The sequence below is a fragment of the Mauremys reevesii genome, linkage group 13, assembly GCF_016161935.1.
Source record: "Mauremys reevesii isolate NIE-2019 linkage group 13, ASM1616193v1, whole genome shotgun sequence".
NCBI lineage: Eukaryota > Metazoa > Chordata > Testudines > Geoemydidae > Mauremys > Mauremys reevesii.
Window position 1 is genome coordinate 35,742,861 of NC_052635.1, and position 23,919 is coordinate 35,766,779.

At 40.5% G+C, this 23,919-nt stretch overlaps 1 protein-coding gene and 1 long non-coding RNA gene across 3 annotated transcripts in view; one reads left to right on the forward strand and one right to left on the reverse strand.

Annotated features, from left to right (window-relative positions):
* Positions 1 to 23,919, forward strand: part of TSHZ2 (teashirt zinc finger homeobox 2) — a 259,899-nt gene that overhangs the window by 67,162 nt on the left and 168,818 nt on the right. The gene's annotated exons all lie outside the window — the stretch shown is intronic.
* Positions 15,398 to 23,331, reverse strand: LOC120381309. Of its 2 annotated transcripts, none has more exons than XR_005588015.1 (5): positions 22,911 to 23,331; positions 19,472 to 19,569; positions 15,902 to 16,055; positions 15,764 to 15,816; positions 15,398 to 15,675 (listed from the first exon to the last, which is right to left on the reverse strand). It is a non-coding gene; the product is annotated as an uncharacterized LOC120381309 (long non-coding RNA). The 2 variants fall into 2 exon arrangements; XR_005588016.1 differs by having other exon boundaries at positions 15,764 to 15,830.

Sequence of the window (23,919 nt, forward strand, 5' to 3'; positions counted from 1 at the left end):
TCAAATAAACCTGGATATCAGGAATTTAAGCCTCTCACTGCTTAGCTGAATGCTGCAGCCTACAACATACTGTAAGGACTGATATTTCCTCTCTGCGCCAAGATGGATTTTAAAAATAGGCATTTTCTTAAAGCACTTCTCCTACTAAGCACACTACATAAAATATTTTTCCCCCACAGTTTAAGCAAACAGATTTTTTAAGTAGCCATTATCACCTGCAGAGAGCCCAGTAATAGGTAATTTAGTATGGAGCAGAGGTTTGTAGATTTCTGATTAATATTTACAAAAGGCTTTGTGTATTTTTGCTCTAACGCTAATGAGGCAGCAGATCAAGTTTAACAAAAAGGACACTGTGGATTGAAATATGGTATTTTGCCCATCAAAGTCTGCCTCCTCTCTGCTTGGCTTATGATGAATACTGTTCTTTAATAGCAGGCTGGTGTTCATGAAAAACTTATTACAGTGACTAAGAGAGAAGCCAAGAATGAAGGAATGCCTGACTGGCAGCAATCAATCACTTCCTTTTAGAGATGAACTGATCCTTCTTTTTTTAAAGTAACACTTCATAAAAAGGTCTCAAACATAAATATGCAAAGCATTAGAGCAATTACATTCAGCGTGATCCCTACAGTATTTCTGGTACGGGGGTTAACTTTAGTGGGGTGTATATAATGAATGCAGTAAAATGGCAAATCTCTCTAAAAGAAGGCTGATATTTAAAGCAAAGCTCTCGTTAAATAGGGTTAATTATCTGGAGCAGTAAATTGAGGTTATTCAGATTAGGTTTTTAAACTATAAATCTCCATGTAGGTACAGTTTTAAAATTTATTTTTATTAGGTTTTATTTAAATGAAGATACAACATTAAAAATAAAGTAAAAAATAAAGCACGTGTCTATCAACATCTAAATGTAGATATAGAATCTGGAGGAAAATGTCTGCGCTATAGAATGGCCTACATGTTCAGAAACAAAATTTATGCTCATTTGCATGCCTAATTTGTAGGTAAAATTACTGTGATTACAAGCCCAGTTGCAGTAAATGCATGTGCAGATTAGGCATACAAATGCATATACAGTTAAAAATATGAATCAATATATATATTAATTTGTATCCCTGTATGAGTCATTATATTCCTGTAACTAATTCTTCCTCTGCATTGACACCTCGGCTAGCAAAATGAAAATTCTTGTACTTAACACACAAATCACAAAAATGAAAATATACGTAGATACTTATCTCTTATAGTGCACTTATAGTACTGGTTTTGGTGGAGACAGAGACAGTGAAAGTGAGAGAAAAGAAGAAAACAACATATATAAAATCACTGTGAAAAGCTCCTACTCTATGCGTATCAAAGAAAAGCATAGATTCAGTGGTTGGGATACTACCCTGGCCCTATGCATGTTAATGGGAATTTTGCCATTAACTTCAGTGGAGCCAGGATTTCACCCTAGATATAAAAACATTCTTGTTGTATCTGGGTCTTCACAATCCTTAATCACGTGATATTGTCCCATGTGCCTAGTACATACATATCTTACCTAGTTTCCAATGTTCTATTTATTCTCTTAAAACATCCTATAGTGTTATGAAACAAAGGCCCCTAAACACTAGTAACAGTTGGACAATTACTGTCAAATTAAATGGATGATAAACTGTAAAACCTTGACTGATTACTATAGAATAATTTCATATTTAATAGCATAATGGTGTCATGGCTTGATTGAAAAATATTATGGTCTGATGATCAAAATAGCAAAATGTAGCAGTGAAGTTCTGACTCCAGGTTGGTATCCCAGAATAAGTGCATGTCAGCATCTTTTAGTATCAACTCTTGAATAACATACTTGTAGGCATAAAACCTCAGAGTATCAGTGCACACTGAATGGCATGTGATGTTATTTACAAATTCTTTTTGGGAGGCAGTACTAACGGTATGGAACACAATCATGAACCAATTCCCACTTGGTTCAGAATGTCTTAGCACTGGTTGAGTACTCAATGGAGATTCACATGAATTGGGTTTTTCAATCTTGGCCCAGCTGGAATGCATAAAGGGCCAAGTTCACCTCTAGTGTAAGTCAGCACAATTCCACAGACATCAATGAAGTAATGTTGTCTTACACTAGTTGTGGTTAGGGAACCTACCTACTTGGTGCAATAATATTCCCTTCCTTACCCATACTGAAGAGCTAAAATGCGTGGTTTGCTCATCCCCTTTCAAAACCTGAGATCAAAACAGAAATGCTTACACAAGTCCAACTTCCGCATCAGTTGCACCAACTTTAATCTGGAGTAAATTCAGAGAAGACAAGGGTAGATTATAAATAAATGACAGCAGAATTTGGCTCTTGTTTTTTAGTTTTTCCCTGAGTTGTTACTCAGGGAAACTCCCATTGAGTAAGAATGTCAGGATTTGGTTTCTAAGGAGGGGGATGTAGTATGGGTAAATATTTCAGTTCATTCAAGACACTTTGGACCCTGCATTCATTACATCTCCAAGGTAACTAAAGGCACAGGGACATCCAGGAGAATTAATCTGTATTAAGTAAAGGTGTGAATTTGAAGAGGATTAGTTAAACTGCATTAAAACCCTCTGTGAATACCCTCATTTAGAATTGAGGTGATCTTAATTTAGTTTAGCTTAATTCACTTCCAAGGTGAATTAAACTAAACTGAAGTAAGAACATTTTAATTCTGAATAACAGCATCCACACAGGGCTTTAATGTGGTTTAACTAATGCACTTCACATTCAAACCTTTACTTAATACAGATTAATTTTCCTGGATTTCCCTGTGTAGACAAGCCCTTAGTTTTTGCTTAGTAGAGATTTATAAATGAGCAACTATACCTAAGGAGGATGCAGAATTATTTTTGATTCCTCTGGAAATTGTCTCTTTCAGGTGAAGATTGAGGTTACTGAAGGACATTCATGCAGGCATTTCTAATGTGGCAGGTTGGCAGCCCACGGCATTACTGCTTTTGGAAAGAAAGAAAAATGTGCATTTCTGTGCTAAAAGGGTTGTGGTACTATCAAGAAAATTTAAAGAAAATGACGACGTTTTCTTGTCCATGTTGAAAATGTCCATGTCCTACGAAAACATATGGGATTTTACATGTACAAACATGTATGGAAAATAAGCTACATATTACATATGAAATAGCTTCAGGCCATCTTTGTGGCATTTTAAACGCTTCTAAGCTTTTGTGGCCAAATTCAGTTCTAGGTTTAGATCAGGGCTAAATCTACTGTTTCAGTGAACTTGTCCCAGATTTGCACTAGTGTAACTGAGAGCAAAATCGGGTCCCTTTCTGACTTCAAGCACGGGGCACAAATCAGTCGTAACTCCATGGGTGTTACACCAATGGAAAAACAAAGTCAGCGAGAAGAGCACCAGGTTAGGTTTTTGGAGTTCAGCATACGATGGAAATATTTTCTCCCTTTCAGAATAAGAAAATGATATTTGGTGAAAACAGAGGTTCTTTCCCTTAGCAGAGATAGTGCAGGTTACTCATAAAAGCATAATGGCTTTCATTCAAAGGTGCCATATGGCTGCTTATAAGATTTCTGCACAGCACTTGCTGTAGCAGTAACTAAACAAATGGCACTATAGTACAATATAATACCTGTCAAGAACAGTGATAAAAAATGTTTTATTCCTCTACTCTGTCCTCTTTCCCCCCCTTTTTTTCTCTAACGCTGTCTGCCTGTGCCAAGTAGCACACACTAGATGGTACTGCCATACTGATACTTCTCAGAACTGCTTCTTCTCTTCATCTTTGTTCTAGTAATGACATTGGTGGCTCAGGTGGCCTAGGTGAGCTCAGTTCTCTATCTTCTTGAGGAAGGAAGAATAGCCTTGGGTTAAAATAATGGACAGAGACTCAAGAGACGTGTGTGCTATTTACAGCTTTGGCCAGACTTCTTCTGTGACTGTAGGCAAGCTCAAAAGAGTTCCCGGCCAGAGTTTTGAGTGCTTAGCACCCGTAATTATGGCCAAGTGTTCAAAAGAGTTTCATTCCCATGTAAGCATGTCATGTAATCTCCCAGCCAGATTTTCAGTGGTGCGCAACACCCAGCAGTTACACCGACGTTTATGACCAGATTTCCAAAGGTGCTCTGCATCCAAAATGTGGAGCACTTTTTTGTGAATCTGGTTCATAGGAACTTATTTTCAGAGCTGCTGAAAATCGCAATTCCAGTAAAAATCATTGGGAGTCAAGAGTGTTCAGCACCTCTGAAAATCAGCCCCAACACATCTCTATTCTACGTGTCTCCTCTTGGGAATATGGGTATAACAACATTTCCCTATTTCCCTTCATCTGGTGAAGTGCTTAGTTACTTTTCTCTAGTAATGGGAGCCATAGAAATGCCCATGAGTAAATGTATTTATCTTAATTTTAATCACTGTCTCCTCAGGGCTCATTGACCTGGTTAGCAACAGAAAAACTCCACTCTGGAGTAGAGTATAGTTTTGGTAAATGATGGTCCCACCTGCTTCAGATGATGAAGAGGATGGAAAATGTTTCAGTCCCTGACTGCCTGATACACTTCATTTGTTTATAAAACAGCAAGTCCTCTGGTTGCCTGTGTTTTTTCCCCAGTGGAATCATTCCATGCTTACACCAAATGTCAAATACATATTAGCTTTCTCATCTGCACCCTATACATTTACGCCTACATGATGCTCTCTTCGGGAATCACACTCTCGGGAAATTCAGTTTAGATGTAGCCCTCAATTTAAAAGCCAGCAGCAAACACATATGTAACGAGTGTGCTATGGTTGTGTGTCCCTTTCTTGGAATATTTCTTCAAAATATTCTAAATTCAAGATTTTGCATGATGTATTCCTCAGTCCTTCTGTCCGTCTGAACAGATAGGCCGCTCATTTGATGAGTTAACCATTCTGAACATTTTAATATTTATGTGACTCTTGTACAGCTCAGCAGTTGCTTTATGTGGGACTGCATATTAGATAAGATCAGATTCACTCTGTGCCAATGCTACAGTCCTACTGAGGTCTGACTGTACTTCATATGTCAAAAAAATATGAATAGGTGGTCTTAATGTTCTCCTCTGGTGTTACATCTGTCTATAGAGAATATAGCTTACAACAGATTAGAAGCAATAGAGGGCTTGACATATACTGAGAGAGCAGTAAGAATGATGCTTGTTGACATTATCGGCTAAACCTGTAGGGGAATTTTCTTTCTCTTTCTTTCTTTCTTTCTTTCTTTCTTTCTTTCTTTCTTAGAAAAAATTGTTTATTTGTTCCCCTATGCTCTTTCTGTATCCAGTTGCAGTTTATCTTTACAATGTTATTTTGTCTATCTAGCCATTTTAAAATGCACTTGCGTATCTAGGCACTTATATGTTACCCATCACTGTAGCATCTGAGTGGGTTACAAATCTGTCCATCCCTGTGTGTGGTTTAGCTAATATTTATTTATAAGAAGCCTGTGCAACTATAATTCAGTTGTCGGTATGTTGCTTATTCTACCTAGTTAGTAATGCATGGGACTAGACTGTCTATATTTCTATGCACCAATATACTGCAGTCCCTCTGTGTGTTAAACTTCTGCGTGCACAAAAGGAATGCAGCAAATCCAATTATGTACTGAATGGATTGTGCATGTACCTACTTCACACTGCTTTGAGGATGTATCCCTATGTCTGAGTCCTCTGTTATACTATATAAAAGCAATAGACACTAGTGAGTTCACCTCTTGAGCAAAAGGAAAAAAATGTGATTTTCACTCTCTTATGGTAAGTGTCAGGAGCAAAGCAATCCACATGAAAGATGGCTTACTGCTAAGTGAGTCATGGAAATCCCTACCAAATTTTTGTGAAATGTGGATGTGCGGAGGAGTGGGGGAGAAAGGAAGGACATTTCTGCTGACATGGAATGTCTTGGTCCTGTCTCATTCTTGTTCATGGGAATAATTTCTCATGGTTAGAAGCCCAATGCAGAACTTGCAGACATGTAGATTTCGTAACATTCGTTGGGAAATTACTCTCTATCATCAGGATAAGACTGTCTATAATACACATTGTCCTGGGTGTTCACTGGATGAATTCCCACAATAATCACCTGGGATCTTTCAACATGTCCTTATAAATATTGCTTTCAGGTCTGGCTCCCAAAGATGATATTACAAATGTTACAAATTAAATCTGCACTGTATTAATAGTGGGGTGAAGACTGCTTAATATACATGTATGTACAGTATAGTTCACAGTGATCGATTTGAGCAGCCCATATTGGACAATGTGCCTGTAGTGTCCCTCATTTATGGCGTGCTAAATATAAAATAGATTCATTATTCAGGCTGCTTGCCACAGACAGTCCCTATGGTTCTTTCTGGATCTAAAACACTGGCCCTGCTGCTTGTACAGGGTCTTCCTACATACCGAGTTCTGTAATGCAGTCCTGAAAGGGACTGCTGACTACACTACAGTGTGTATACCTAATATTGTATATCCGAACCAAAGTTTAACATTACATATAATTGGAGTTCATGGGCAACACATCATGCTGATATAAGGGTTCAGAAAATGAATTAGCTAGTGTGTAACTGGAGTACATAGACACTACTTTGTATCAGTATTGTACAATATGAATGTAATCTTAACCCTTTGAGTGTTCTTAAGCAAAGCACACTCAAGGGCTGAATTTTAAATGCAAAGGCATCTACTTGATGCGAATGTGAGGGCACATATAATCAGGGCCGGTGCCTAGGGTGCTGGGATTTGGGGGGCGCCATTTTCTTCGGCAGCGACCGCAGCGGTGGGATCTTGGGCCGCCCCAGTCGCCGCTGGCATTTAGGTGGAGGGAGCTGGGGCAGGGGAGCGCAGGGAGGGCCTCCTGCAGCAAGTAAGGGGTGTGTGTGGCACAGCGTGCTCGGAAGGAGGCGGGGCAGGGATGAGCCGCTTCACTTCTCCTGCCTCCCAGGCTTGCGGCGCCAATCAGCTTAGGCGCCGCAAGCCTGGGAGGCGGGAGAAGTGAAGCAGCGACGGCGTGCTCGGGGTGGAGGCGGAGCAGGGGTGAGCTGGGGCGGGGGGGTGCCTCAGGGCGGAGGGTGGGGGGTGGGGAGCTGTCACAATGGGGGTGCCTCAGGGCAGAGGGGGGAGCTGCAACGGGGGGGGAGGGCGCGCGCCTCAGGGGAGGGAGGGTGCTCGCCTCAGGGCGGGGGTGCGGGCGGGGGAGGACGCAAGGTGGAAGTTTCGCCTAGGGCACGAAACATCCTTGCACCGGCCCTGCATATAATATAGGTCTATAGAGCTTTTCTGGACGTCGTGTATCCACAGGGTACTGAAGAGGTTCATCAAGGGAAAGGTGGGCCAGCTTTGAAGGTGACAGTGTGTATTATTGGAGTTGTAGTCAAGAGATAGTGTGAATCACACTGGGGATACCATGGCATTAGAGCCCAGGCACAATGTGGTACAGAATCGAAACCATAAGATAGTGAAGGTTATGAAGACATATTTAATGCCTTATCTGGAAGGGAAGTTCCTTTCACTGAGGATGGAAATGTAATTCTGTGGGGGTTCTAATGGAAATCTAAATTGTTACAGAGTTATTGGCTTTCTAATGCACTATAAAGTAGGAGGAAGCTTAACGTGCCATAACAAGAAAAGGTAATATAGAACTGTAATTAACATGATGTTGTTTTAATCCACAAAAACACTGTTCGTAGAGCAGGAGTGAAAGAACCTGACTCTAAATGAAGACTGATTGCAAATCATACTTGGCTATTAGTTCTGCTGAGTTTTGTTTGCTACAACAAGCATGTGTTGGGGAGGGAAGAGATCATTTGTGTGGGCCACAAGGCCCCCTTGAGTAGCCTCTCCTCGTCCATCTGTGCAAGGAGGATTCTGCTGACACCCAGTGAACTCATTGCTGCACAAAGGGAAGCAGGTTGTGAGGTTGTAAGACACTGTCCTCCTCCATCGGTTGTTCTCTTCCCCCATCGCCCTGCCACTCCAACTGCAGGTGGCAAAAACTATCATTGCTGAATTCATGCTGTGCCTTGAAAGGGAGGAAGCAGCCAGGGTGTGTTTGAAGGCGTGGTGCACCCTGCCTTCCACTCCTTTACTCTTACTATAAAGGCAGATAACAACACCATCTTCACCAAGTCAGACTGACAAGCAAGAATTTTCAGTCATTGCAAACCAGTACCTCCTGCTTGGGAGTTTTCAGTACAAGACAGTGGGCCACAAAGCTAACCGATTAGAGTACATTTTTAACATGCTGCTATTAATGCAACCTTCAAGAGGCACCACACAGACTATAGGCAGTGTGGTCTAGTGTATGGGGCATTAGGCTGGAAGTCAGCTGACCTAGATTTCATTTCCAGTTCATCCATCGACCTGCTGTATGATCTTAGGCAAGTTGTTTCACCCCTTCTTGCCTCTGTTTCCCCTCTCAGTCTCTGTCTTTCTTGTCTATTTAGATTGCAAGTTTATTAGGACAGAGTCTGTCTCTCATTAGGTGTTTGTACAGCACCTAGCACAATCGGTTTCCAGTTTTATTTGGGGCTTCTGCTTGCTTCTGTAATATATAATAATAATATAGGCTGTATATCTGAGAACCTGTTTTGATGCTGATGAGCATGCAAATTTTTTGAGCTGCAGTGGGCTGAAGTAATCAACATCGCTCCTGAGTGGTTCCATTCTTTCCTTTCTGGTAGTGTTAATGTGCCCCAAGGCAGCTTTGTCTGTCTTGCGTGGGGTTCTGTTCTGCTGTTCTCCTATTGAACGTATGTGTAAGGCTGCTGGGATAGACTGCAAAATAGTTTGGCTGTGATGCCGTCTGTATGCAGATGACACACAGCTTGTAGGAAACTGTTACAAACTCTACCCATCACTTTCTCATGGAACACAGATGGTGCAGTGGCTCTGATTTTTCAGTGCCTGGCCAAGGGAGATGAGAAAGAGTTGGCTGTAGCACTGTCCGGAAAAGCTGAAAGAGAGTCTTGAAGAGAGAGAGTGTGTGTGTATGTGTGTATCTTGAGCCTACCCGACTATTGAGGGGGTTTGAAAAGAGGTTCATAATCTGCTGTTCCTCTAGACACCCAATTCCCAGACAGCCCTGGTGACCAAAAGCACCTTTTTTCCATTTGACTCTGAGGTGGACCTGACCACAGTTATCCCCGAGTTTGAGAGATGTGAACTGCATTACTGCATTGCATTCTGCATGGAGCTACCATTGGAAATCATTCTGAAGCTTATGCTGGTAGCGAATGTAGCTGCCTGACTACATAGGTACATTCACTGCAAGGAGTGCTTTTTGCTAGTGCTGAGCCAACTGAACTTGCTTCCTTTCACTTTTAGGGGTTGAAATGTAACACTAACCCCCTATGTAGCTTGAGTCCTGGCTGTCTGACTTTCTGTTGACCTACATCTACCTGAATTTGTAATGCATCCGTACATACCCATATCTGAGACACTGAGAGCTGACGTCAGCTGCGGTGCTTATTTTAACAGTCCTCAGATTTTAAATGTCTAGGTGGTAGAGTCAGGGTTTCCTCAGTAGAGAGATGCTTTAACTCTGGAATTTGCTTCCCCATTCTGGTCAGAGAGAGCTTGAGTCTGTTGCAGTGTTGGGCCAAATGTTAGGCCCCTCTTCAACCTCAGGTCTTTGTCCAAGGAGCTAGGCAAGGCGTTTATGTTCAGTTTCAATGTATTGAGAACTCTGTCTTTCCTTTTTTCTATTTTATTTTGTTTCATTGCTCAGTATGAACTGTGTAGTGTTTTTTAATAAATGATGCTTGTAGCCAGGTGACTTGGCATTGTGTTCATTTTGCAATTTAAAAAAAAGTGTTATTGAAATTATTATAATCCTGCCCCTGTAAACTTCTGCAGGAAGGGACTCTTGAAGGACTACAGTGGTTTCCAATACAACTCACCCTTGAGGGTTAGGAAATTTTCAGGGAGATAAGAAAAATTGTAAAGCTCTAGGATGGTAACAGAGTCTGGGATATTTTTTTTCCCCCTAAGGCAGAAGAGAAGCTGGAAGAGAGTCAATGAGCAATGATAAAAATGCACACAAATGAACCTGAGGTTGTAAATCTATATAGCAAGCCTCCTGTATAGGTGATAAGGGCCATATATGTACCTAGATAGGTATACTCATCTTTTCACAGAATATCCTGGATCTGCACAGTATTGACAATGCAGCTCTCAATCCACAATGTCAACCTCTCTCAGTTAAGTAATAAAAGCAAAAGCAGCAAATATTTTACCATAAATGGTTGCGAGAAAGACGGCACATTCAGCATGTTGCACAAAAGTTAAACTATCTTCACTTTGCCAGGCAGTAAAGAAATGGAACAACACATTCCTGTCAATCCCTATGCAAGTCCTTTCCAACACATTCCCTGTCCTCCCAGTATTTTTATGAATAAATAGCAGAAATGGCATCTGTAAAGTATAGTAAAAGAGTAGCTGCTCAGATACTGATGATCAAAACTGTTGGTATATTTCCAGTTGTGTAAAATTCGCATTCGCGGGTAAAAGAGAGCCTGATTCTACTCTCAGGCTAACATAAATTAGGAATAACTCTATTAAGAAAGTCAATGGAGTTAGTTACACCAGAGATCAGACCCAGAGGCGGGGAAGGAGGTTTGACCATCGAGAGCTGGATGAAACTGTTGTAGCAAGCATTTCTTTAAACCTGGGCTAAGTTTGGAGTGACCCTTGTCAGAGCTGATTTATGGCTTCATGTGAAAACTAAAGATGGGTTGAAATGGAACACGAGCTCCAGTACCTCCTTGTGCTTTGGAGAAGTTTAGTTCCTGATTTGAAGTTGTCAGCTTGTCCCCAGCTCTTTAATGAGCCGTTCCCCAAGTCCAAACAACTCTGAACTTTAGCGTGTTTCTAGATCAGAGTCCTGAGCTGAACACTGTGTATCAGGCCCATTTCTTGTGGAAACTTTGCAAATAGGAGACATAAACAGGTGCCAAAACCATATGAATAGAAACTGAGAACTGAAACTGCTGAGGTTTGCACAAGTGTAATTAAAATGCTATCGACAGCAAGTGGCTCACAAACTATCTGTATTTTTCCACTATACTGTAGGTATTCAATATAGTCAAACCCTGAAAGCTGAACACCCCTGAGCTGTTGAGCAAAACAAACACCTGGGAAGTTCAAAATCTGTGTTCAGATCTGGACCCAAATTGTGCAGCATAGGCCTGGCTCTGTTATTCAGACATCCCACCTCCCCCACTACCTTCATCAGAGTACATCCTGTTTACACGTTTGTACCTGGTGTACATCTTTCACTCTCACACACTTTTTTTTTTTTAATCTCCAGAGATCAGATGCTATGCATAGAACTTGAGGACCTCTCCATCAATGATTTTAAAGGCAAATATTAGACAACAATAAACATTAGCAAGGAGCTGAACTACCCTGAACATAGCAGGGAGAAAATTCTGAATTAAGAATAATTTAATATGGTGTGACATTAACCTCAACTCACCCCATTATTCCTGTATATTTTTGCACATCTGGCATTAGTACAGTGTGTAAGATTCCCTGCAAAGCTAAAGAGAGATGGGTTGATTTAAGGATATGGTTTCAGGCCAGTTTTTCAGCCTTAACTTAGAATTTCCTTCGTGTGTGTGTGTGAGAGAGAGTTTTAAGTTGGATTTTGAATGATACTTTAAATAGATTTTTTTTCTAAAGGTTTAAAGTGGAACAGTCCAGATTGTTAGGCCTTTCAGTTAAGGTCCTTTTACAAAAGGTGTATGTAATCCAAGTGATATTTTCATTGTTCCATTATTATTCCATTTTTTTGGTTTGAAGCAACTTTTTTTGTTTAAAAATTTGAAATGTTAATTTAAAGAAGAAAAAATCAAAATTAAAACACAATGTTTCAAAATTATCAAAATGAAACATTTTGATGGATCCAATCTGATTTTTGTCAGATATTCAGTTCATAAAAAAATTGATATTTCAAATGTTTGTCCCAATTCAGAACATGAAAAATGTTCAAGATCTCAAAAATTCTTTGGAATTAGAAAGCTATTTCTCACCCAGCAGTAAGATATAGTTAACAGGACTTTCTTACATTTACTTTTCTATCCATACATGTAGTATAAGCTCGAATATAAATCTATAAGTGAGGAGACAGGTTAATATAAATGTTTTTGAGTGAATATCCTTTTACGATCATTTTTTCCTTCCCTAGCTTGATGTCACTATATGAAAAATTTCATGGTAACAACAGAGTGAATGGTAATCGTTCAAAACATAATTGAAAGATTTCAAAAAGCTGAACTGGAAGCATTGTTTGTCAGAGCCTATTGCAAGTATTTTGTATTATTTAAAAAAAGTTTATGAAACTTCTGTGACACGAAGATAAATTATGGAACTCTAAGAACATGGAATTAAATGGAATCAGAAAACTGACAAACAGGGAAGAGGAGAGAGCATATAATTTTAGAACACAATAAAGGTAACTAAATTTGAAAAATTGCATTAGTATATCATTTTCGGTATATAAGCCATTAGAGGAAAAGTGTAAATTGCACCCTGTAACAAAGTAAAAATGTTTTCAATGTTTAAAGGTAATTTTGTATTACTGCTACTATTACTTAAACTCTTAGCTCTTATAAATATCTGAAGACAGGACCCCTGGTGATATTACCTGTGTCTTAGGCAAAGAGCAACAATTTCAATTCCATTCAACTACATTTGTATTTTGCCAAGTGCTATCAAGCACTGAGTTGCATAATTTGCTATCTAAGTGAAATAGATATTTTTTGTGCTGCACATTTATCACTCTCCTGTGGGCCTCGTTACTGACAATCAAATCATAAAAGATGTTCAGAATTGTCATGATGCACTTATTTTCCTCATGATATTCGATACAAATAGTTTCTGCTACAAAAATGGCTTTTTTTTGCCATAACATTTTACTGTCTTTTTGAATAGTTCTTAAAGATACAGGATACAGGTTTTTTTGTTTGTTTGTTTTTTTTAAGGTTATACAGAGGGATAATTACTTTTAAAATAAATAATAAAATAGGTGTATATAGCTGATCCTATTTCCAAATATATCACTCGAGCCTCATTTCTAGGAATGTAGGGCTATACACTGAGGATAAACAGGTAAAATATCAATGGGAAAAATACAGGAGACAGTCTATTTCTACCTGTAAACTCAGATTTCTTTATTTCCCCTGTCTTTTTAAAGTGAATTCAGTATTGGTGAAAGGATTAGAAATAGATTTTTCTTTAATCTAAAACATGTACATCACAGGTAATGACAATACAATACAAGCATTCACCCCAGTACCCCACCAATGTGGCTTAAGCCTGATCTGCAGGGACCAGCGTAAGCAGGGTGTTTACTCTCCAGATCCATTGAATCCTTTCTCCTGTTACTGACAAGAATACAGCTTCCAATGAGAATTTCTCTTAATATAGACTAAGAACTAGTTTGAGACTACCAAACTCACTTCACATGAAGCAACCGATCAGTCATACAAGGTAAAAGATGTAGATCACTACTGATGTTGGCTGGATTTGAATCAAATCACCAAGAGGTGAAAAGATACAAATCCTTTTACCAAACTTGACAAGCCAACCTGTCTCATTTAAGGGGCCAGCTTAGTTTTTCAAAGAAAATGTCAGTGCCAACCTGCACAATGTTCCCGAAATCAAGAAAAGGGTTAATTCAAAATATTTTGTGGAATGGGGCTTTAAATATTTTGCAGTAACATGCAACAGACTCAGCTGAGCTCTTCTTCAGTGTGCTGTCTCCTCAAAAAAGAAATAGAGAAATCAAAATGGCAGGAGAATGCCTGCTTGTGTGAGTTTTCGCTGCATCTTGAGCAAACGACATCTTGCGATTTGGGTTTATCCAAATACTTATGCTTGCAAAAGCAAAGCCCATAAACATTTGGTTAATGCCGCCTGTGCATACAGAGTATTTAAACTTTTCACTGCTGTTGCTTGCGAGGCACATCAAAATATACATACTTTTACCTGAGATTTTATTCCCTCTGCCCTCTCTATGATTTGATGTGCCAATTAAAAACTGATTGTCTCTAAGGCTATGATGGAGAAAGGTAATATGCAGTAGAAATATAGCACCACTGACCTCATCCAAAGGAACAGCTGATGTTACAGTAAAAAGATGCTGGATATTTATTTGTAGGTGTAGGGGAAAAATATATTTGTTAGTGAAATGGAGCTTGCTGCAGAGTGCATAAAGGTGAATTATTTGTCAGAAGACTGAAGGAGGCTTATGCAATATAGTATTATTGAGCCAGGCTATTAGCAGAGTGAATTGCTATTGTGACATGCCATTAAATTGTTTTTAGTGTCCACAAAGGTATCATTCTGGAGCAGGCATGGTTAGTAACAAAGTTGTATATTTACTGGACAGCAGCAGAGCTCAGAATGAAAACCGTGTATCTGACCAGAAAGTAAAATATGGCAGAGGTGGGCCCTAGACTGGAATGTGTGACCTGCTGGACCACCTGCATGCACTGTTAAAATAACTATGAGCAATTTTATCCAAATGCCTTGTACCCACAACTACAGAGCTTTGGTACTAAAGCTTAATTCATGAAATAGACTGTGAAGGCAGGGAGACAGAGTAACAAGGAAAATAAGCTTTGCCTTGCTGAAGGCTGCCAGTTTGTTTATATGTGCAATGCTTTCCAACGTTTACATATGATACATAAGCTTCACCATCCTTGTCAGACCACCTTATGACTATAACTTCTCAGTTCCTTCTGTTCTTTTTCTTGCTGGTGTGAGGGAGGATTCTGAGGATCTTCCCATTTCCAAGACTAACGTCTGTTCCAGCCAATGTGGGCTGGATGGAGCTCCTTCTACCGGCTGCGTGTGCCATTGTTTGAGTCAGCCTGGAGGGGTCACCAAGGAGTCGTCTGAGGAATTACTATTCCCACAAGTGTTTTGGGGCTGCGATTCGTACAGAACCTATTTTTGCATATTGTAAAGGAAGTTACTGATGTAACATTATGCCCTCCCACAAAGTTAAGCTACCTGCAAAACTGCTGGGAAAAGGTAGGGTAAAAAAACAACAACAAAAAACAAACCAACCCCCTATGACTGTGCCAGGTCTGAATCCAATACTCCATTTTAATTTGAAAAACTTGCAACCTTATATGAGTCAATTGAATGTTTTTAATTTAATCGTATTTCTGTGTTTTACCAGAAGACAGGGAAGAAAATTGCCAAAATTAAGAGTTTAATTTAACAGTGCAAAAGCACAAAAGGTACTTTGAGGCAAGATTTGTTGTTTTTTTTAAAAAGACAGAAGGAAATATATGTATGTATATACAGTTATACATATTAGATTAAATGTTTTAGAACATAAATCAGTGAAAGAAAAGTAATAAATAATGCATGTTGAAAATGTGATAATGTTTATTAAGAAGCAACAGCCTTGTCATCTTCATTTTCTTCTTCAGTGATTCTCCCCTCAAAGGGTTCACTCATTTGGGACTCCCTGCAATTTAGCCTGAGGCCACTTTCTCTAATTCTTGGTTACAAAAATACCTGCTTTGCAAAAAATAAGTTTAAAGCAGAACAACTGTGCACACTGAAGGTCTCCCTATCAAGCTCCTGAAAGGCCACAGATGAATTTTATATCCTTGTTGCTGTGGATGTTTGGAGGCAGACATTAGCTAGAGAGAGAGAGAGAAAAGGAAGGAAAATTTGTTTAGTAATCGGACAAAAAGTGAGTCCAGACTGCTGGGCTCTAATCCTACTTACTTGCCATATGAACCTAGGGAAGTCACTCCACTTCTCTTTGCCTGTTTCCCCACCTGCAAAATAGGCACTTTGAACCCCTAGTGCTGAGCATGTATATATGTCTCTGTAGATAAAGCAAATGAGTGAAATAACGCTTACCTGCCACACACAGCATTCTGACATTTAATTAATTAATGTTGTAAAACACTTTGAGATCTATGTGCCAGATACTTAGCTGGTGTGAACTGGCATCACTCCACTGAAGCCAATTGAGGTATGTTGATTTGCACGAGCTGAGGATCGGGCTCCTGGTCTGCAAAGCAGTATAAAATGCAAAATATTATTATTCATTAAAGCACTGTTTGTAATCAAGCACTCTTGCCCCTGCTTTTTTCTTTTTTTAATCTTTCCGTCCCTAGTTGGAATAATGAGGATATTTAAACTACTGGTTATTTTGAAGAACTTTAGTCTTGGTAATTTGCAGTTGCTAAAACAATATGTTGATGTTAGTGTGCTGTGACATATAAGCAGTTTAATTAGAGTTGCCATTTAATCTGTTTCTGTTCATTCATTTACACTTGACTAACACTGGGGGGGAAAGCACCTAGGTTTAACAACCATAAGTGGGTCTTTGCAGTGTAGAAACCATCACATCCAGATGATGTGTGTGTATGGAATAAGGTCTAATTGTGCTAAGTAAATACACAAATAGAAACCCACAAATGACATGTGGTGTTGTGCACAGATGTTGGGCCTTCTTTCACAATGTATCCCACAGAGGATACTTCTAGCTGTCCAGTTTATTTGTGCTTTTATTAGTTACTTAGGCTTTCCATTGGCTGAAACTCAAAACAATTCCTCGGTAGTTCCTTAGAGTCCATAGAATTTTATCCACTGACACAACAAGGTTTTGGCAAAAGTAAAAACTGATTAACCGTGGCTTTCATTGCTACTTAATTAGCTCAAGAAAATAAAATTGGCGTTCAGAATCTGGTTTTATATATTTATATAAAGGGAACGTTGCTAAAGTCCTGAAAAATGGATGAGCTGAGCAAAATGTGTGCACATGTGTACACACACACCTGCTCCACTCACAACCCCCTAATTTTCAGATAGCCAAATACCCATTTACATGTGCAATTGTTCCTTTGCACAAATCACCTTGCCAATTGTGCATGTGTGCCAAACTTGGGCACTTTTTTTTCCTTTAGCATTTGGTTCTCTATAGGTAAAACCTAGAGAAAAGTGCTACAATTGTTGTAGTATGATTGGAAGATGCATTCAGATGAACAAAAGAATAAAAAGGCCTATTGAGAAACAATCTTCAAAGGTTAAGTGTGACCCTCTTTGGCCTTTTGGTCTGGGATTAGAAATACAGCATCCAAATTTGTTCCAGTCAAACTATATCTATTTGCCTTCTTTTACCAATGGAAATAATCAAATCAATGTAGGTCTGAGTCTGTTAATAATATAATATATGGAGATATACCAATCTCATAGAATGGGAAGGGACCCTGAAAGGTCATTGAGTTGAGTCTAGCCTCCTGCCTTCCCTAGCAGGACTAAGTACTGATTTTGCCCCAGATCCCTAAGTGGCCCCCTGAAGGATTGAGCTCACAGCCCTGGGTTTAGTAGGCCAATGCTCAAACCACTGAGCTATCCCTCCCCATTTTTTTTCACTGTGGGTAATATGAATATCTCTTCTGCAATGCACCTAATGCCAGACGTGTCCAATTCTCTTGAGAAGATCCTGTTTTCAGCCTGATTAGAAGCAGGCAAGCCTGAAATCTTATATGAATCCCCACTCTGGAGTTTTTCAGGCCCGCTTTGCCAACACAGGAGGTTCAGCTCAGATGGATAAGTAACCAGACTTTGGGTTCTGTTTTGACCTGAACTCCAGCTGCAGAACTTTTGAAGTTTGCTCACCACAGACAACATCATGCATGTTGGACACCCAACTGAAGCAACATCAAAAGACCTGACATTGACCACGCTTCTGCTGTAGCTATGCATCTCAGCCTGCTAAAGCCCAATGAGGGAGATGGTATATGACAAAGACCCAGAATGAGGAACTCAGGATAAAGAATAGGACAGGATGCTTCAAATCAGGGGCAGCTCTAGAGCCCAGCGGGGCAAGCACCCGCCTGGGGCGGCCCTTTCCCAGGGGGGCGGCAGGCTGGGCGGGAGGTCAGCTGCGCGGCGGTCTGCGGTCGCGGGGGGTTGGTTTGGCTGAGCTGTCGCCTGCGCGCTGGGCTACGAGAGCCCCGACGACCGGGACGCCCGCGCAGATGACTGGACGCGGGGCTTTCTCGCTGGCTGGCTGGACTCCCGCTGGACGCGCCTCAGCGCAGCGGCCGGCTCGCGCGACCCAGCCGCCCGACCGCGCAGCTGCGGAGGTCCAGCGGAGCAGCCAGCGCCGCGACCCGCCAGCCCAGCCGCGGGAGCGCGCTGCTTCCCGCCCGCGGCTCGGCGCCTCTCGGCCTCGGGGCGCGCCTTGGGGGTGCCTGCTTCAAATGATGGCAGATTAATTGTTTGGCATAGCTAAAATTGCAATAATCTCAATTTCATGACTCAGCAATTCTGGTTGCATTAATTTACAGTAATAAAAGTTAGATAACACCAGGCTAAATGTGGTTTTAAAACAAGAGCTGCTTTTCATAGTTGGCTGAAGCAACAATAAACCCAGGTTTCTGTTTAAATGTGAAGGACCTGATCCTCATTTAGACTCAAGACCCTTTCATCACTGTAGTGGTGGAAAAGGTGGGTCTTAAAGTACATTTACATTCACCTTAATGCTGCATTACACTGCTAGACCAGTGTAAAGTAGCCTTACTGTAAATGCAAATCAGGCTCCAAATCTTTCTTCTCCATAGTAGCTGAGGTAAAGATAATGTTACAACTTATTTTCCTTCCTCAAGTAGCCTTACCCAATGCATGGTGTCATGTTACATCACTGAAAAGGTGTAAGAAGCAAAAAAGGGAAAGCTTCCTTTTCTTTTCCACTCTGAATTGATTGCCTGGGTCTGCTATAGCATTAGTTCTGGTTCACTAACGTTCTGGTTTCATTTGTTTTGTTTAATTTTTGATATTAAAAGATTGAATCAGTAGCTAAAAATCAAAGGACTTAGATCTGCCATTTACAGAAGAATGTGCTTCAACAGGAAATTTCTCTTCCTTTATGCATATTAGCATCCACAGCTGGGCCAGCAGATGGATAAGTGTGCTAAGGAGCTTCTAGGAGTTTATTCCCGTATTGTATATATTGAACAAAAAAGTCTTAACCAGGGTGGGCCTTACTGGTGTGGATCACAAATGATATTCTTCCTATATTGCTTTTTGCTATATTTGCTTAGCTCAGTGGTGAACAACCTGCAGCCCGCGGGCTGCACGTGGCCCGTCAGGGTTATCCTCTGGCGGGCTGCTGGACAGTTTGTTTACATTTTCAGGTTGCTCACCACTGGCTTAGCTTCTTTTGTTACATCTGGCACTTACCATCATGGCTACTGAGTGCAAATATAGCTCCACAAATCATTGGGTGGCTCATCCTGCAATTCTTAAATCCAGTACTCCTAAGAGAGGTTCCCTTTGGTCCAGTTGTCTTATAGTTAATTCTGATCCTGTAGCCCTGACACAAGCAAATCTCTCATTATAGTGGGAGACTTCCTTGCATCAGGACCTTACACTACAAAAACAAAAACAAAATGATCCATCATGGAAAATAAAGCTCACTTGATTCTGATCTCACAAGTCACGCCGGTATGAATCGGGAGTATCTCTACCTCAGTCAGTGGAAAATCTGTGTATCTGTGTGCCATAAAACCACATGCCTGCAAAATAAAAATATCAACCTTTACACATGGGCTGGTTCAATCTATTGTAGCATTTAAAAATATTTATAGATGAAATTTCTTTTTGTTAAATATAACATAACTTTCTAATGATGAGGGTGCAAAGTTTTTGCAAATTGGAAAAACACAAGCTCTTTCCAACCACTTTGGTCACAGTGGTGGTGCATCTTGGTCTTACACTCAGAATATTCAGCAAAATGATTGTTTTCAGAAGATACCATAATTCAATAAGAGGGGAATTCACATCCACCCACATATTGGTCGGACAGTCTGTCTGATGTGGTGCTGGATGTTCCCTGGAAGTGTCTGACTCCCAGTGTTTAAAATGTTGGAGATGTTGACAAGATAACTACTACAACTGAGCAAACAGGTTTTGCCTAATTTTGAACCTGTTCAAACAATGTGGGTTTGAAATTTAGGCTTGAATTTGAGAGTTACTGTGTTTGCAATCATGGTAAGAGTGTCAAGTATCAGGGGGTAGCCGTGTTAGTCTGTATCCACAAAAACAACAAGGAGTCCGGTGGCACCTTAAATAGATTTATTTGGGCATAAGCTTTTGTGGGTAAAAAACCTTCACTTCTTCAGATGCATCTGAAGTACATCTACAGTACCAAACCTTCAGATGCAACTGAACATTTTTTTACCCACGAAAGCTTATGCCCAAATAAATCTGTTAGTCTTTAAAGTGCCATCGGACTCCTTGCTGTTTTCATGGTAAAAGTGTAATTACACTGTAGTTATACGTTTTGGTACTGTAGCATCATACGTATTAATTACACAGGGCAATGTTTTGATCCTTCTGTTATACGGAACAATATTTACTCCATAAATAGTCCCACTGGCTTCATTTGAACTATTTGTGAAGTTAACTACTACTCCTTGTGAACAAGAGTATCAGAATATGGCCCGTAGTCTTGCAGTAAAGTTACAATATGCAAGAAAAACAATGTCACTGGAGTTGAACTGGTTATGGTGGACAATACATGTCCTTCATTTATATAGTTTTTCACAAAGGGCTCGGTTCTAAACTCTCACTGATTTTACATGAGTGTAATTTTATTGACTTCATTAAAGCTAGTCTTGATTTCCAATGGTCAGAGGAAAATAGGGAACAGAATATGAATATTAATGATGAAAGTGCTGAAATATATTTGTCTGTAGTAGTAGTTGCTGGCCAAGTTAAGGTTAATTTTTATGAGTTAATTGTTTGTTTGGAGATTGATATATTCATACAATATTTATATACAAATTAATGAGAATTAACATTTCTACCTCACCTCATTTGAGAGGTTGCATGTTTAAATGTTTTAGATATAATACTCCTTTATAGTGAGTAGTTTTCTTAACTGCGTAATAACTGGTAGATAACCAGTGTAATAATATACTGTTAATTTTTAATATTAATATTATGTTATTAGCACTTTAATTATAATAATTTGAATTTTTTTCTTGACAGAAATCTGAGAAAGGCACATTTAGTCAGGGCACCTGTAGATTGTAAAAATACATCTATTATAGAAAAAACATAACTACTTTATAGTTGAACTGCCAATGAACTCAAGCTACAGAGAAATTACTATTATTGGCATAACTAGGATGATAATGCTTTTATCTTCCAAGTAACAGAATTGTTAGAAGAAACACTTAATACACTTGACTGGCCAGATTCATCCCTGTCTTCATGCAATGTGCAATGCAGGGACCAAAAGGGCTGCCAGGTTGTGATTCCAACTCCAGTACAGAATAAAACAGCCTAAAAGTTTGCTCTTACTGTACTGACTTACAGGGGCAACTGCAGCACTGCAAAATAGGCAAAGCATACAAACCTCCTTGCTATGTCTCCTCTAGTCTCCAGCCCATCTCAGAGCACATCGCACATCCCCCTGCCTTGTGGGTTCCTGTGAGGGAGATGCAGATCCCATTGGAAGCTCTCCTGTTGCTCAGAAGGTTGTGGGGGTGGGTGGGTAGGTGGGTTTTATGGCAGCTTTGTAGCCACTTTATGACTGCTCCTCCACTCTAACGTAGCTGCAGCACAGCTTTAAATTCCCTCTATATGCACAGAGAGTTCATTTTTTGTGCACCGTGGACCAGATTTTTCAGAAGCGTACTTTTGCCAGTGTACAAATACAAGTCAGGGTCTGTCTGGACAATTCCCAACTTTCCCACCTGTGTTAGGGTTTGTAGTCACCCCAGCCAGGTGGACATGAAACTGCTGTGGAAGGTTTTGGTCAGGAAATGCAATGCAACTATAGCGGTTTATATGTAGGATTATGTGGGAAGGACATCATTAGAAAGTATAACTTGGGTAGAGCTACCATGTAACGACAGTTTCGTTAATACACCAGGCCTGCCAGCAGACAGGAAGCTTTGGGCTGCATTTTTTCCTGGTTGCCACGAGTGGCTGCAAGTGTGGCCTCTTTGCTTCCCCCTCTGGCAGCTCTTCACTCTCCCTGCCTTTCCCAGATACGCAGAGCCCAGAAGAGAGAAGGCGGTGGCTGCAGCGGCTGTGTCAATGCCACAGCAGAGGAGCTAAGAGAGGCTTCCGGTGGGAAAGGGGGAACCAGGAGCTATTGGTGGAGCTAAGAGCTATTGCTAGGGAGGAAGCAGAGGACAAGAACTATAGGAGGAGAAAGAGGGATACGGGACAGAGGAACTATTGAAGGGTAAGGGTCACAGGAACTATTGGTGGGGAAAAGGGATGCAGGGGCTATTTGGCGGGAGCTAAAGGAGCAGAAACAAGTGGAGGCACAGGAGCTATTGTGGGGAACAGGAGCTAATTGGGGACAGAATGTGGTGGGCTAATAGAGGGACTTGAGATAAATGAGGCAAATGCCAATCTTTAGGATCCACCCCCTCCTCCTATCCAGAAAACACATCCCCTCAGATTCCCCAGATTATCACTTCCCCTCATTCTCCACAAACCCCTTGCACCTCTCTGCTGTGTGGTGCGAGGTATAAGGGCCTGTCTCTCCCACATCACTACTCAGAGGAGCCTGTAAAGGGAAATCTAGTCTTTTGTCATGCAGTGTTTTCAAAACCAATGATTATGATCATGGGCAAATTATCTTTCAATATTAAAGTGAGCGAATGTGTGTAGAATGTCACACATGGAATTGCACACAACTTGCCCTGTAAACTTTTCGTAACTCAAACTAGTTTGCAAACCTTTACATTCCTGAAGGTTGAAAGGTTCACAGAACCTATGAACTCCACTGGCTTTGCACATCTTGAATGGTTACCATCCATTTCAGAGGACATAGCTCCTTGACGTGTGTTTTCTGGTTCACCATAGGATATTCAGGATCAGCCTGTGGACTTACAGTGATGGAACATGTACTGTGATGCTCTCTGGAAACTCTCTGCTGTACTGTAGGTCTCCAATTGTGGCAGACTGAAACCCTGTATTGCACGATCCTCTTTCACTGCTGAACGAAAGGAGCCAGAGGGATCATTAGTATCCTTCCATCACTTCCTCATTAGTTCTTAGATAGTGTTTTAATGACAGCTTGAGAGGCTCAGCTTCCTGCCCTCTTACTATTTATGATCCCCACAGTGCTAATGTGCACTTAATGAGAAATTCTTGTCTTGCTTGTAAATCCTGTAGCCGGCATTCAATTTATTGACAGATGTTTGCTTGGGCCTCTTTAAAATTACTTCATAAATCTTCCAGGATAAAAGGCCTCAAGTTTGGTTATTAAGACAGGCCCTTGTTGACAGTTTCATATTTAACTGTTTAGAACTCAGCTGTCAGGCCTGTAATGGAGTGCGCGGCTGAGGGTTTGAATTCTTAGGGCTCATTTACCATGTTTTCTGCACCTATCAGAGTTTTTCCTTTTGAAGTGTGTTGACTGTCCCTTATAATCCCTTTAGTTAACTTCTCGGTGACCTCTTTGTGCATGCACTTACTCATTTAGTGTATCAGCGTGTCAGCTGTGATGAAGTGTTTATGTTGATATGAGCTGAGGGCTGAGCAAGCGCTACATGCCAGAATCTACTGGATGTAATGCTGATATGAACTGAGGGCTGACTTAGCACTTCATGCCAGAGCCTACTGGCCATTTCACAGAAATCCTAGACTTTACTTCTTCCCCCACCCCCTACCCCCACATTCCCCCTGCCTCTTCTTTTCTTCTTGTATGGTATGTTAAAGTAGGTTGAATTGTGTGGGTGGGACCCGGGCAGCCAAAAAATCCAGTCAGAACTTCACCAGGCTGTTAAGTTTCTTGGTGTCTAGTCACAGTCTGATTTCCCAATGGAAAGCAGTCCTCATGGAAACCTCAGCTCATTACACAAATGTCTGTGTCTTTAAATGGTTCTCTCTATTTTTTG